The sequence below is a fragment of the Lutjanus erythropterus genome, chromosome 13 (assembly GCF_056507025.1).
Source record: "Lutjanus erythropterus isolate fLutEry1 chromosome 13, fLutEry1.hap2, whole genome shotgun sequence".
Classification (NCBI taxonomy): Eukaryota; Metazoa; Chordata; class Actinopteri; order Lutjaniformes; family Lutjanidae; genus Lutjanus; species Lutjanus erythropterus.
Genome location: NC_139329.1, coordinates 12,387,050 through 12,403,994, shown reverse-complemented (window position 1 = coordinate 12,403,994; position 16,945 = coordinate 12,387,050). Strand labels below are relative to the sequence as shown.

General features: G+C 40.8%; 1 protein-coding gene across 1 annotated transcript in view; it reads left to right on the top strand.

Moving 5' to 3' along the window:
• znrf1 (zinc and ring finger 1) overlaps positions 1–16,945 on the top strand; it is a 63,073-nt gene that overhangs the window by 1,482 nt on the left and 44,646 nt on the right. The gene's annotated exons all lie outside the window — the stretch shown is intronic.

Below are 16,945 nucleotides of genomic sequence, written 5' to 3'. Positions count from 1 at the left end.
AAAAACGATATGTTTCCCTCTGGTTGTCACCCCGTGTTGGCTGAAGTACAACTGCAAAGTACCAGCAGAAAACACTGAGGCATTGTGGGACATTGGCCAGAAATCAGCCTTTTAATTCTCAATACTTGTCAGGAATTTATTGGAAATTGAAGATATGGAATTCTACAGCTTCAGTTTAACAAAATCTTAGAATGATCAAACACCAATTTTGGTCAAACATTCTCATGAAAGTGCTGTTAATAGGTCATTTTATCAATTGAGGGAAATGCTGTGTGTGTGTGTGTGTGTGTGTGTGTGTGTGTGTGTGTGTGTGTGTGAAATTGGATTTGGTGAACATAACATTGCAGGGTGTGCTCCGTCTTGACTGTCACCGCTGCACCGTCTGCATAGGTCATTCCTTGTTGTGTGAAATGACACTAATAAGCCTGTTGCCAAATCTGGCTGAGTCAATTAGCCCAGCGATTAGAGACGATGGAGGGAGGGAGGAGAAATGGGGGAAGGAAGGAAGGATAAAAAGAGATGGAGGAAGGTGAGACAGGGAAGGAAGGAGCGAAAGATGAAGGAAGGGAGGGAAAGGATGGAGAGAGGGGTTGTTCATGCTTATCATCGGCTTACCACTCGCTCCACAATATGGTTCTGTGTGTGACTGAACCTGTCAGGCCATCAACAGCACACACACACCTGCACTTGTACACACGCAAACACACAAATATACAGGTACATACACGCACACAAACAAATCCTTAACCACATGGCCACAGCTGGTTCCCTTCCAACTGCAAATACACAATCACACACACATAAATGATCTGCAATAGTCCTCAAGGAAGATTATACACACACTCCTTCTCCCTCACACACACACACACACACACACACACACACACACACGCACAGCAGGCTCAGCCAGGTCCCCAGGCTCTCATTACCAAAGCCCTGACCGGCTCACAGCAGGAGAATAGCAAGTTGGACGTCAACATCTCAGCTGTTTTTCCCTGCCTACATTGCCTAGCGACTCTGATATACTTTCATATCAGTGGGAGGAGATAACAGAGTTGAGCAAGGTGCATGTATCAGAAAAAAAAATCCCTCAGAAAATTGAAAATATACAAGAAACACTAAGTAAGTTTATGACTAAGGATATTTTTTGGGTGCACTACCACTATGAGATTGTCAGCAGCTAGCTTGTTGTTGCAAAAATTGAGGAAAGTGCTTGTCAGAAAGAGAGACTTTCAGAAAATAGTAAATATACAGCAAACATCAAGTATGTTTGCAACTTAATCCCCTTTTTGGGCCCAAAGTAGTATTGTAGCACTATCACTCTGAGATTGTCATATGGGTGTGGTCAGCAGCGAGCTTGCTGTGGCCAAAGAGGTGAGGCTCGCAGCAGCCACAGTAAAAGAAATTATAGCAACGATGAAGACAAGGAGGAATAAAGAATTAAAAACATATTTAAACGTTCAAAAACAAGGTGAATAGCAGTGCTGGTGAGAGACCTGCACACCCCGGCCACAGGCAAAATCATATTAAAAAAGACAGACAGCCCATCAAGATGAGTGATAAGTGAGAACTGGAGCATCAGAGGGGAAAGAGGGCAGGACTGACAATACTTGTCCTCTCTGTATGAGAAGAGTTGCAGCTTCAATCTGTTATTCTTTTTTCTCAGTTTTGGCATATGTGTGCAGTCATGGGTGGAGGCAGATAGGGTCTAAAATATCTGATGAAGGTCGTTCTGACCAAAATGTCACATTTAATGCTGTAATAAAAGATTGGTTGCTCTTATGGGGAGTTGTCATCCATCTAGACCCTTGCTCCGGCTGCCTAGCCTGACCTTTTATTTTTTTTTTCACTTTTAACTCCAGCAGGAATGTTCCTCTCACAGAGGTTTTCTGGTGGTGAATGAGATTTTACTGGAAACTCTGGCTGCCTTAGGATGCGTTCAGAATGACAATAGTGCCTTGTTAAAAAAAAAAAATCCAGGGTCCTCATTTATTTCAGCGAGACCACTGCATAGGCACAGTGGGGTGCTACTGCAAAGGACTCCAGCAAGAAAATGCATGTAGTCTGTTAAAAACAGTTCATCCTGGTTCAACTGTAGCTGCAGGACAGATCATTGTCATTCAGGAAGCATTGTGATGATCAGTCCAGTAAGTTAAAGCAATTTTTTATACACCAGGCAGGATAGCTAGTGGCATGTAGCATTGGATTATACCTAACAAACATAAAGAAAGAAAGTGAAAATGACTCCAGCTGTTGTACAGTCCTGTATGAGAACAACAGAGACGCTGTGCAGCAGGACTATAATGGTACGTTTGCATCCCAAACTCTTTGCTACAGGACAGTCTGTGGAGTACAAAACTTTGGGACACATTCTGAACCAAGAAGAATCTTCCGTGTGTTTTAGGCTGTATTCATTCTCAAATCAGATCTTTAAGACAGACTGTCCATAGTGTTATTTTCAAGCGATCCAATCGGATATGTGTGTGCAGACATCACCAATCTATCATGACGGGTTGCTGTGGTAACGGCGTAGACTTCAGTCACTACATAGGCTGGTGAGGCAGCTTTCCAGCGTGTTAGCACGAGAAATGGAGAGAGCCTGTGCAGACACCTCATCCCAAAGTGCCAGCAGACAATTCAGCGTCTGTGCACAGACTGTTCTCTGTGGGCTCCTCCATACCACTCTGCTCAGCATGGATTCTACTCAGCCACTCTGATGCACTCTTGTCACTCTGGATTTGACGTCACTGTTGTGTGTTGCGTTGCGAGTGACGCTAAAGATACTTTGAAATCACATTTGAGCATCCAGAGTGTCAGGACTGAGATGATGCATCTATAGAAATCCTATTGGAATCACGTTTTAAGCCTCCTCCAAAATGGGGGTTTGATCTGATTTGCAAACAATAGATTTCATGTGTTTTTTTTTTACTGTCCAGACTTTCTAAAATCAATCAGGATCTGCCAAACAATGGATCTGGGGCGGCAGTCTGAACAAGACCTTAGATATATAACTGTCAAGCGTTATGTTTACCAGTTAGCTGCAGCAACACCAGACAAAGAGTGGTGGTTTGGACAAAAACTGTTTCAGCACTGTTCAATCGATGCAAGGAATGTCTGGAAACACACATACAGACATACTAAACGGACATACAACACATACTAAATGCTACCTTAGAAATATGGTGTGTTCAGGGGGGTTGGTGTGAGAGGGTTAAAGTAAAAGGCCACACCCTGAAGATCAAGTTGAACGTGGTGCCCGGTTTCCTGGTGGTGCGTGGTTTCCCTAGCCTAGTTTGGTCTGTTCTCAAGGCATAATCACACCTAGTTAGAGAAGTCATTTCAAACCCTGGAGCTCTTCATTTTGCATGTCCATATCTGAGGAAAACAACTACAGTGAGGAGGTTTTTTTTGATACACTTCCAAACCAAATCTGTTGGGACTGATGCAGCTGTGATCCTGCCCAGCTATAGGAGGAACAGTCTCTTATGGATTTAATGCAGGAAACATGCTCAGTTGGTTATTGTTCAACTCAGGAAAATCCCCTGTTTTTACAAACTCAATGAAAAGGCATCAATTATTTATTGAGAATCTCCCTCCACAAACAGTGGGATAATCTTTTATTAAATATGAAAACAACAGGCACGATACACACTTTCAACAAATGCAGAGCTCCACGTATCTGATGCTTCAGATATTCAGATTCAGTTTATGCTGGAAGAAATGCCCTCTGTAAACCATGAAAAGGCTGTTTTTTTAAATAGTTGACTTCAAAATTTCCATGTGAAGTCTGACAATGTAATGTACACATATAACAGTTACCAAATCTTTGATTTGCTTCAGATATTTTAGTTAATATCTCCACATTAGTTTTTTTGTCACTGTGAAAGAGAAGTGTTTTCTTTATAAGGGTTTGTAGATTTTATGCTGCATTTTCTAATCATTCACATAGCTTTTTCAGAATGCTACAGAGGTTAAAATGTAAAAATATTCACCAAGCAATACGAGAACTCGTAACAGTTCAAGCTCAAGGATGGATAGATGATAGCTGTGTATGAACTGACTTTAGACTTGGAAGCTGCTGTTTTAGTGTTTATTTCCGCTAAACATGTTGAACTCTGCATTTTTAGCGGCTAATGTGTAAATTGACATGCCATAAAGATAATATAGCTACATGTGAAAAAGAAACTGCAGGAATTTATTTGCTCAGCAACGCTGTGACTGTAACTAGCACCTAGCAGCACACCTAAAAAAATGCCCATTGGGCAGTGAGGGAAGATCAGCAGATAATGTTACTGCAACAAATTACTTCATTCATCGTAAATTAAGTAATTTGTGGTAAACCCCCGACCACTAGATTGTAGTATTGTTATATATCTACATTTTTAACTCAGATTTTATGCATATAGTGGCTTGTTAAGTTTTCTTCCAACTTGGTTACTGTTTTGCAACATATAAGGGGAGGGAGAGGAAAGGTGTTTGCAACCTGCAAGTTCCCCGCTTGATGCCACTAAATGCCACACACTGTGGGTCTGTCTGAGTCACAGCTGTTGGAGAGAGTTTAGTACTGAGGTTCCAACAGTGGAGCATTTTATCTTATGTAGTGTATCATAGTGGACGTCAACCAACACCGCATCTGCGACACCTCACAGCACCACATTGCCATGTTACAGCAGTAATTTCTAACTCTACAATCGCCTTACCTGACAGAAAGACCATCGTATCAGTCAGGATTATCATATAGTCCGAACCTGTCATCATACTAGAATAAATAAGTTTTTGTGTTGTTGTTTTATTGGTCTACAGTCATTAGTGCACATTTACCTTTGGATCAGACTGGGATGCAGTTGGAAGAGATAGTAAGATACAAATTATGGTTGTATCCAAAAGTTCCAGGGGAAATCAGATTGCACTGATGACTGGGATTTTACTTAAAAATACTGTGTGAATAAAAGCATGTAATATGTTACCTTCCTTATGAATGTAGCACCCAGTTTGAGTTATAGAAGTAAAATGACTCCACAGAACACAATGACAGAGATTTATCTCCTGATTGCTTATTTCATCCATTATCATCCATTATTATTTTCTCATGTTTTGCTGTGTTTGGGATGCTTCTGGCTTCAGTCTGTTCGACACTGGTGTGTAGTCCTCTGGACAGCATTATAAAGCCCTCCGCCAATACAGTGTGCAGGTTTTGTGGTTGGGACTAGCTGACCAACAGTTATGTGGCATTCTCAGTCTCTGTCCTCTGCTCTCTGTCTGTGAGAGCTGCAAGAGATATACACTAATATGTACACACAGGCAGAGCAGACTGAGGATCACTTTGGCTGTACTCTCAAAATCAAAATCAAGCACTGTACAGAGTTGTGTTTTGAATGGAACTGTCATGAAACAATCAAAAAAACAATGTTTTCTTTCTCTGATTCACTGCTTTGTTCTTATAGGTTTCTCTCCCTTACTCTCATTTATTCAGTCGAGAGGGAGGGGCTGACTTTGAATGGTGCATATTTTATCTTTAATATGAATTAGTGTTTAGTACATGCTGTGACACAATAATTGACACATTTTTATTTCATAGGTTTGGGAGATAAATGCTGCATTCAGGGAACCTGAACCTTGGATATTTACACAGTTTCATGTCTTATCTCAAAAAGTCATTTTTAACCAGTAATATCATGTACGACCAAGGCTGGATTATCGGTTAGGAAAGTGAGCCACAAAAGCTCAAGGCTTACTATTATAAATACCAGTCAACTTTGTTGTCTGCTTGTGCAAATTTCAACTGAACATTTGTTTGGTATTATAAACCACTAAAGCCCAAGATCAGCTGACATGTTAAGGTTGAGATGAAGCGAAATATGCCTTTTTAACCCTTTCAGAGCCCGTCAGTCATACTGTACAGCTCTTTAACAGAGCACTAAAGCGGATTCATTAGTTAGCTTGTTAGCGATGGTATGGCATATTGGTGTGTCTTCCAAGATGTTCACCACTTTAAACCTTTGTCTGTTTCCACAAAAACACATCATTATAGCCCAGCTGGCTAGAACTTGTTCGCTTTGAGGAGAATGGTATCTGTTACAGGAGATTATGCATGAGGCATTTTACAATGGACAACTTCAGCAGCTAACTAATGTTAGCTACATCGAGCATACGTTGGGCTGCGGCCCAGGCCTCACTGATTAAAGTCAGTGTATAAAAACAACATAATGAGTTTATTCACTGATTATCGTGAAACTGGATCATGTTCTATGGAGAAAATTATTTCAGTTTTTTGTTCTGATGTCCTCCGCCTACGCAGCTTTGACTCTGGGTCAGAGTTTTTGCTAATTTAGCTGCTGTTAGCGGGCAACAGAGCCATGCTTAGCAGCCTCCCAGTGAACATAGCCAGACTCAGACTGATCATAGTCTCCACGATCAGCAGGGAATACAAAATCAAGGTCATTTTCTAAATTTCCTGATGCTTTCCTGAGCATCCTAATAGAATTACTTGCTAAAGTCACATGATTAGCCGTACAACTAATGCTAAGTTGGCTGGGTGTTCAGAGCCAAACCTGGTGATAAAAACCACATTTGTACATTATTCCCTGTTGCCAAACCTCCATTGGTCCCGGAGGTGGTGTTTGGTTCCAGTCTCACTGTGTTCACTGGGAGCTTACAGTCCAACAAGAATTACCTCAGTAATGGAAATAGCACTCTGATTTCCGTTTCATGTCGCCTTTAGGGGTCTTAAGGTTATTCCTGCTTTATAACCTAACCTTGAGGCCCTGTCGTGAAGAATTTTATGCTTACATGTAGCAAATCCCTAAATAAATGTGTTTACTTCAACTATCAAGCAAAGCTGGTAGTATTCTAGCTTAGAAAAACTCTTTTGTGCCCTGGTAGGTCAATGTGGCCATGGGCAGGGCAAGCCATGTTAAGATGAATGTCAAACAATTTTGGTAGAGACCTCCAAAACAACTGTGCATAACTCTATGACAAAGGAGCGTCTATCCAACGACAGCATTCCTTCTGCTGCTGTGCACAGGACTATAATGGATTCATTATCTAATGAGTAATGCTCAGAAACATGGTTTGCAGTTTGATAAAAAAAATCTTGACTAGTTTACAGTAACAATATGTCTCATATGGAGTATACATAAGACAAAGTGTTAGCCTTATATTCTAATATTCATGAAGCAGTGTTGACATGGCTGTTGGGTGTTGTTGACATAGTTACCCAGCATAACACACACACACACACACTTATTCTTAGATGGATTCTCAGAAGACACTCGTTGCTGTACTGGAAACGCTTCAGTCTCTCTGCTCCTCTGTAAAATGGCTGTTAATCAGGCAGGCCACAGGTGCCTCTCCCCGTTTGCCCTTGGGAGAATGGCGTGTGTGTCTGTGTGTGTGTGTGTGTGTGTGTGTGTGTGTGTGTGTGTGTGTGTCTGTGTTTATGAACGAGAGACCACAAGGGAGGGGGGGCTCAAAATCATCATCACAGGGGAGAACAGATTGTCTCTTTAAAATTCAACACAAAGGCTGATGGTAATGCAGAAGATTGTGTGTGTGTGTGTGTGTGTGTGTGTGTGTGTGTGTGTGTGTGTGCCGAAGTGTGTGTATGTTGATGAACATCCATTCAGATGTTAAGAGATGCGTTTACTAGGCTAATGTTAATCACGACACAGACCAGTAAGAGCCTTGCAGCGCATTTGTAATGTAGCCTTGAGATTGCATCCTCTCTTACACACATACTGTCCAGACACGCACACACACACACACACACACACACACACACGTACAGAGAGCAGCAGCAGTCAAGTTTCTGCTTCCTCCCATCCATCTTTGGTCCGGTGCAGGTAGAGGTCAAACAAGCACACGCTGGGACGCATTAAATGGCTGTTGCTTGATTCAGGAACATGAATGGGGCTTGAGGATTTAGGATTCATTCATGTTTTTACAACGGCTTTATTTTGGGTCCTGTCTCCATCTTACTATACCTCCGCTGACAGAACATATGGCTGCTCGCATCTGTGTGAATCAGACCTCACTGGGAGGAACTGTAGCCTAATTCACTGTTGTGTGTGTGATTGATGGTGGGTATTCAGTGATAAGCACAATAGACTGCAAACCCAAATGAGTTAGCAGTACATAAACAATTGATGCAATCAGTTGCCACAATTTCTTTGAATTCACATACTCAAAAGATGGAGCTTAAATATTTGGAGTTAGTATTACATATAGTCTTTGATTACAGTTAAATTAAAACGATTGGTTAAGTACCAATAAGTTACCAATAAGTCAACAGAACTGAATAATCAATCATGTATTACGAAAAAACAGAAAGCCATAAAGACATTGAATTTATATTTCTCTTATACCATTTTTACTCATGAACTTATTAATAATTTATGTCTATTCTGATTCCCCGACATTATTCATAAATAATGAATAACAATGTAAATGTTTAAAAAGAACTAACTAACTAAATAGATAAATAAATAAAGCTCAGTTATTCTGGTTGCAGTTAAAGATCAGCAGCCACATAAAAGGTAGCTAGACAAGTGAATTTTTCTCATTCTCCCTGTGATGAAAAAGCTGAGTCGTCCTCGGCAGGACAGACGCTGTGTGTTTTTGTTGATCTTGTACAATAGCAAATAGCTATTGAGCTTCGCCAGTGGGAGCAAAGCAACGTGTGTTTTGGAGAATTACCAGCATGGACGGATTGTATCTTTGACAAATCAGTGCTTGGTTGATGCTACATTTGGTAGAGAAAACACAACTCATACAAAAAATATACAATGTTACAGAAGTAAGTTAAATAATAGAAACCAAACCTTGTTTCATAACATTAGCTTTTTGTTGGTCTTGTGTGCAAAAAGTAGCGACACTTAATTGCTTTGATTAGTCCAAATGTTCCACATCTGCTGTAAGTGTGAAGTATAAAAGGCTGGCCAGTTTGAAAAGGGCCTGAACCTGGAGACCTGCCACCAAAGGCTGGAGTCCCTATAATTAATATGTTAAAAAAAAGACAGATGTGACAGAATGAATAGACTAGAAGAGAGAGAGGGAGAGGCAGGCTGAGTGAATGAATCATTAAAGAAAACAGACAGAGGAGAATAAATCTGCTCATTGTGGCGGGGTATCACTGTGATGTAACTGAAGGAAGAGGCAGGGAGACAGACAGAAGAATATATCCACATAATGATGTTCAGGACAAAATTAAAAGCCAAATAGGATTGCAAATTGGTGTTATGCTGATCTTTGGTATACTTACAATACAAGTGTAAGCTTCTTGCTATGATGGAGGCTGATGACACATCAAGACACATCATCAACCTGATTCAATTGTAACACCTTACCATAGCCCCTTTTCCATAAACATGTGCTGTCTTGGTTTGGTTTGGTTTGACTCACATTGCATTGGCAGAGATTTGCATCTCCATCACAACAGGACCACCAGCTTGTGTTTTTAACTGATGATGCTCTCGTCTTGAGTCGAGCAGCTGTAAAACAGTGAATAAATATGTTTCATTTCCTAAATATTCTTGAAATGTTGAGTTTTCATCAGCAGTAACTTAACACAAGTATTATCCAGCTGATAGTGAACATGAAACGGTAAAATAAAACAGATATCTGAGAGTACAAACAGTGATGCAGGAGACAAACTAAACTTCCAACCACAGACGTTCAGTGAGAAGCTACAGAGGACTGAGATCTGAACACACAGATAAGGGGGTCGTCATGAGTAGGCTGGATGAAACGTCACTGCAGTCCATTTGGAGGCGGGTTGGGTGCACTTTGGCCCCACTCTGGAGATTGTCCATCTCTGGCATGAGTCAGCACGGCTTGGTGAAAAGTGGTAATGGACATTCAAGTCAGCACATGATGCTTGGACTCTGCATGGCCGAATGTGTCAATGGAAAAGCCCTAAATGTGTTACGACTGGGAGCATGTGAAAACCAGACAGCAAGCTGAGGAGAGAAGTTTAGTTTTTGGGGGGAGGGAGGAGGTTTTATCTGTCCCATAACAGAGAAGCTGACTTGCTTACCAACTCACTACTGTAATTATCACCACTGTCTCCCTCGGCTGAGAAACTCTCCAGTAAAGGGAGCAGGCAGATTATCTCTCACATCCCTGCCGGGTGAGTGTCCAACATTACAACATTTGTGTGCCAAGGGTCTTCTTGTCTGCACCACATATCTGTAACTTACTTGTGTCAAGCTTGAAACAAAGTTAGCTGGCTAGCTATACTGAGGAAGCTAAGCTATGAAAATAATAGTGGCATCATTAAAAGAAAGAGCATCCCTCAGAAAAGAAACGCTTCTACCAAAAATGTTGGGCCGAGAACAAATATTCTGAGTGTATTCGGAAAACAGCCTGCTGGTCTGGCCTTAAAGCGACAGCTTTAACTTTTTTTTTCTATGCAAGCATTTTGGGAGTTATAGCATTGAGAATGTAAGTAGCCTTCTTTTCTGTTTTAAAAAGTTTTAATTTTAAATCATCCCTCAGGATTAACACATTTTATTGTCACAATTTCAAAGTTGTGTACTTCAGTTTAATTTAAACAAAACATAATCACTCAGGGTCAAACTTCTTTCACAGTTTACACGAGACTTTCTTTTTTAGCCGCCAATGTGGCTAGTAATTCTGGCCATACAGAAGAACTCCTGGGGTCAGATGAAAGTGATGATTTGATCTTCAAGTGCTGAAAAAATGGATTATATAAACCTATATTTCCTCAGTTGGAGAAAAAAAAGGGGACACACTATTTCAAATACAGAAGCCTTTTAAATCACATTGTCATGATGCTAGAGGGCTCAGTGGCTGATGACTGTCAACTATTGTCAATGGATTTTTGTTTGCTGAAAAATAACAAATAAAAAGCATAAATACTTAAACAGTAAAGGCTAAATGGTTGTGTTGGCTGAGGCTAATTGATAAAAGGTTGAAATAGTTATGCAGTTAAAATTGATAAATGTTTGAAACATCCAGCTTCTGCCAACCGAGTGGTAGTAGTGGAGCAAACTGATCTAAACACAGAAAATTCAATTTTATGAAAAAGGAATTGCAAAAGATGTGGTTTCCTAAAATTAATAATTAATAATATTTAATATTGTTAATATCTGTGTTAAAATAAGTTGATATTAAAATGTTTGGAACATGGTTTATATTGTCAGATGGAGACAGACAGACTGATAGAGACACAGACAGGTCAGATTCTAAACCAACCCAATACAAAAACTGACTTTACTGAACAAGCCAGTGCTTTAGCAAGCCTGTGATCATTATATCCATCAGTCAAGCACCGTCATCCCTCAAACCAACAGGCCTCCCCTCTGCCCTCCTGCCTCTTTATTGACACATCCTGTCAATACAGCATCAGTGCTTAATCAATGCAGCATTTGCACTCTTTTTCTGACCAGCAAGTTTAATCCCAGCCCACCTTGGCTGCCAATCCCCCAGTGGCACCTTGCAAGCGGAAAAGCATTTTAATGCTTAATTACATTGCCTGTTTGAACAGAATATAACTCGATGCAATTCAATAGCGGCCTTTGCAAATGACTCACAATTCTCCCATGCAGCACCCACAATTGGTGCCATCACTCAGGTCCATTTGTAACATGGTTGAACAGTAGTGATGGGTCAATTCACAGATCAATTGTTCACATGAACAATACTTTTAAGCGGGTGAGTTGAATCAGTTCATTGCTGGAAGTGAATCAGATTCTCAGATCTGTAAAGCCTTGATGTTTAGACAATTTGAAAATGCAAAGAAAGCACTCAGGACAAAGACAGTTGCCCCGTCACTGCTCTAATCAACCACAATAGCCAGCTCCGTCTTTGGTCCCTCTTTGTCGTTATCTGACAGCCAAACAAGATGATACTTCACTTCATGATGCAAGCACGATGGATGTATGATACAGTATGGATTGGATTACTCATTCAGTTGCATTCATCCTTCTTGTGGACTGAACACATAGTTTCATGCCAGCTTGGAGATCAATAGCTCACTATTACATACATAGACTTAACAAGCTGCTCAGCCACAGTGGCATCAGAAGTTACAAGGACTCCAGTGATTATAGAATTGAATATTATAAACCAGGAGAATAAAATCAAGTCAAAAATCTCCTTTTTGCAACTTGTAGGGAAAACATTTTGAAAACAGTATCAACAGATTTTTGCACACTTGGGGGCAGTGAAATAACAAGAGTTTTTACTTCCAGCTGTCTCAGAGCAACACAAGGATTCATTTGTAGATGTTTTCCTGGTCACCTGTTGAATATTAGTCTAGGGCCCCAAACCAGGACTTGTAAAGTGTCACTTATGCTCATATCACAGACATTTTCATATAAAATTATATAATTAGAAATGATAAATCAGGTAATAAGTATTTCAGTGTCTCTGTTGCTTACACATCTACCGTTAGGCCTGCTTCCAGAACAAAATGAATCAGGGTGCATTTGAAATTAGTTGGGGTGAAAACAACATTTAATGTGGTTAAATGCTGGGGCCTCCTCTTGTACAACTTTCTTCTATCCTGAAAACACATTACAGTGCACAAAACACTTTTGCTTAACATTCATTACTTAACTATTTGATCACATACAAGGTGAGATTCATTCCATTTATTGCTAAAATAATGTCAATCTGATCTAATCGTCACCAAATCAGTTTCCTCACATTTCTCAGTGAGAGATGTGACTGGTTAAAAATGATTTAAAAATCACCAGACCTGTTGATCTATTCACTTTCACCCTGCCATTTTTCCAGAGCGCTGCTCTAAATACACTACAAGAGAAAGACCTACCCACCTTGTGTTTGGCATTTATTAATAACATTTCACATAAGGCTGCAAAATATCAAACTGGCTCTGTTGAATTGTGGTGAAAATCAGGACAATATGTAGTAGTAAAAACTGGGACATTTGAGAGTTTTATAGATATTTGTCAGGACTCAGGACACCCAGCTTGAAACGAGGACAGTCTCTGTCAAGCCGGGATGTCTGGTCATCATACTGTCCAATATTCATTCTCCTTTTAGCTCTGTTTTGGTTCACCAGCTAGTTGCTAACCTTGCCTTACTACTGGTGCTGGGAAAGTGTGCAATAGTTAAGAGGTTTTCTACCAAAAACAGCTTGCTGCTGCTGGAAACAACGGTGTGGTGCGGTGAGACTGAACCAAAAGTTGGGAGTCATTAACAAAAGCAATAAGCCAAAGGTGCTAAAATGCTCAGTGGAGCTGAGGAGAGCTGATTTTGCTTGGTTTTGTTCTCATTCTCTTTTACTACGTTTCTCCTCAGTGTGTCGCTCTCACACATTACTCACAGACATTACATTTGTTGTTGTGTCTGTCATTCTGAAACTTTATGGAAATTCACCTTGGTTATTTTCATATCTAGCACACACCATGGCCGCTGTTGCAATTGCAGTGTGCTGTGTGTGTGTTAGCAAGACTGGAGTAGTTAGCTAAACAAATTTCATTAAAATGTGGCTTTAAAACATGTCAGTGACAACATGCATTTTGACACAGGTGCGAATAATCATACTAATCAGGGCTATGATCCATTTAGGTGTCCCAGTGTCAGTGCCGTGTCATTGTTCATGCTGGCTCACTGAAGAGTGGAGCCTTCATTAATGTATCAGACACACCTGCTTCTCCTGCTGTTACAATTACAGTGTTGGGTAGAGAGCTGAAAATCTAGTGAAAAAATTACAAATACCCCCATAAAATATGACTCAAGTAAAAGTGAAAATCGCCATTTGAGAAACCTACTCAAGTAAAGTTACTCAAAGTACAAGTTGCTTTCCATTTTGATATTGTACTGTAATCATGAAAGTGATGTTAATGCTGAAGTTCGGTTTAGGTTAAAGCACATCAATTTCAAAGCCCAACAGTCGACTAACTGCAAGATAAGTTCATGTCAGTAACATCAAAGTGTAACATTATGTGTAAAAAATTAACATAGCTAATGTTAGCTAGCTAATGACATTTTCACCTACAGTATATGCAACTTTTCATCTTTGCATTGTGGTCAAAAGACAGACAGGCGGTGCTTATTTTTCTTCTAAGCAACTTGCTCCTGTCACGCTCACCCTATACTCCATCAGTGCGTTCAAAGCACAGTTTTAGCCTCTCAAACACACACACACGCTCCCCATCGGCTTAAACCAGGTTAGAGGGTGAACCGATGACTCTTTTCACGGCAGCGCTGCATGTAATCTGCTGCCTGAGAGTTCACTCACCCATCTGAGGTGCAAAGCAATTACTTAGCAGCCCCATTACTTCCTCTGTCCCCCTCTCTCTGTCTCACTAAGCGGATGTCTGTGTGCTATTGTTCTCAGATTACAGACACATAAGCAAATCCTCTGCTTCTATACGCGGGTGCTTTTTAATTTAAATGTAAATAGTGATAAAAACAAATTGTACAAACGGACACTCACACAGGTTTACTGTGTATACTTTAGCAGCTCCTCAGTGATCATGTTAATTCCAACGCAATTTAAACAATGCTCAACAAGAAGTAATAAATTGTATCTGATATGTTTTTTTGTTTTTTTTTAGCAAAATGAGTTCAAATGCCTTGTTAAAATGGCTTACATATAGCTCTACACCTTGGGCATCACCGCTAATGATATGTACAGCACCACCCCCTCCATTAACAGGATTGGTTCCTTAGGTTTATGATGTCATATACTCAGCCTGACTGAATCTGTTCTTTCTGCCTTTGCTCACTGGAGTTTCAAAGCAAGAAGTGCATGTGTGTATCGCTTCCTTTGAGGAGACTCTTATGTAGAATAAACAGAACTAATAGGTATCCATGGGTTCCACAGCTGTCTCCCTTAATAAAATATATCATTTTCTGAAATGGGCCTCATTTTTAGTACTTGAAGTATATTTTGATGGTAACATTTTTGTACTTTTACTTAAACCTACTGTGGGGAGTTTTAAACTGGTCATGAAAGTTTAATATTGATGCCTCTATATGACCTACAGAAGCAGACAAGACCATCAGCAAGAAGATCGGCTATTTGTAATGTGTGTTCTTGTCTCAAAATGCTCCAAAAGGCATCATTTGCACATTGAAACAAATAAAATACACACTTTGGAGTTGGAATTCAGTGGCTGCCTGCCCGACTCCATCATCATGTTGCTCAGTTTAACCAGTGTAAACATCTACTGCTTCTAAAAGATTCTTGATCATTTCTATCGACTCATAAACTGACAATTACTCATTTTGTTAACATTCAGCATTAATTTGAGCTCTTTTTATCGTGACACGGCCCTACAAAAATAGTTATTCCTGCCCGGCATGGGGATTTCAAAGAAGAACATATTATCTGCAGTGTTGTTGACAGTCATTTTATGATTTAGTACAGTGAACACTACGTACAAACACCGCTATGACTGGAACAGCTATTTAATAGAAATTGCATTTTTATAGGAACCCTCTATACGCTGTTTTTACTAACACAGTTTCTGCTCCTGAAGATGTGTCCATGGGAGCAGCAGGAGTAAGGCGGCTGAGTCTGGTAGAGAGACTGGTAAGAGGTCTGAGGCCTGAAATAAGTCTTCCCCTGTGCTGTTGCTGCTGCTGCTCGGCCTGTGCTTGCATCATCAGGTTTAGGATTTGGAGGGATGAAAAGAGCCTTCCTACCAGATACAGATTATTGACAAGCGTACAATAGCGTCCATAGGCGTACTCTGACATGTACGTGGAGACTGGGCTGAAATCAGCGAAGTGCTCCTTTAAGCACAGAAATAAAACAGCACAGATCCTCCCACATGCACTGCAACAGCACACACAAACAAATAAATACAGAGCTGATGCATAACGTACGTGGGACACACGGGGACAGACATGCAGCCACAATTAGAGCGACTCCCTTCCATACAGCCGGGTGTTGTGGCTGGATTTCACGGCCGAGGGTTTCAGGAACACGGGGATTGGGGGAACATCTGTGCCGCTGAACTGGTTGCAGGATTCGAGAATATAGGTCAGCACTGCAATTTATTTCTGTTTCCTCTGCCTCTGTCTCTTACACACACGCATATTCACACTCTCCCCATCTTTCCTTGTCTCTTTCCTCCCTGTTAACTCAGCGCAGTGCATACACAGATGAGGCATATAAGGACACGCACACACAGAAATTCTGCGTACATGCAAGGGCAGAATAAGATGATGGAGAATGAAGGAGAGACTGCGAGGCGAGGTTTAGAGATGGGTTTTTGTTGCTGTGACAACCACATAGCTGCCTATCACTGCTGTTTTTCTAGACACGCACACGCACCCAGAGTGCACACACACACACACATACACACACACACTCTCCTCACCTTTGCAAATGTCGCCTCGACCCCACTAGTCCCTTCCTGGCTGACTTTCGCTGTATGCACACACACAAATGCTATTTACACACACATTTGCAAAAAAAAAAAAAGAAGCGGAGCATGAGGTCAGGAAAGAAAGAGAAAAGGAGTAGAGATAAGACAGTTTGGAAGCAGATTAGATTAGTGATATTTTCACTGCTTGGACCTCATTTGAACTGTTCCCTGCAAGCATTCAGAACAGTCATTTAAAAGGTATAAATGGTATCAAAGGTTGCATCAGTCGTGTGGCTGCATGTCAACGCCATATGTACTGTAACTGCAATGGGCTGGCCAATTACAAGCAGTGAGGGCCCGACGGTCACCGTGGCAGTCGGTGGGCACGGCGACTGTTGCTATGGACAGCGCCTAAATGTCGTCACAGCAGAGCAAAGAGACTTTCTAAAGATAAACCTCTGACTTGGGCAGCGAGCAGAGCGGGGACAGGTAGCAGCATTCAAACAGGATGTATACAAGCAAGACCTGACCGAGCCATACGTATTTCTACAGTGATGTTTACAGTAAAATACCACCGTGATTGAAACCTCATGCAGTGTCAGATATCATCAGTTAAATTTCGTAAAATTTGGTCA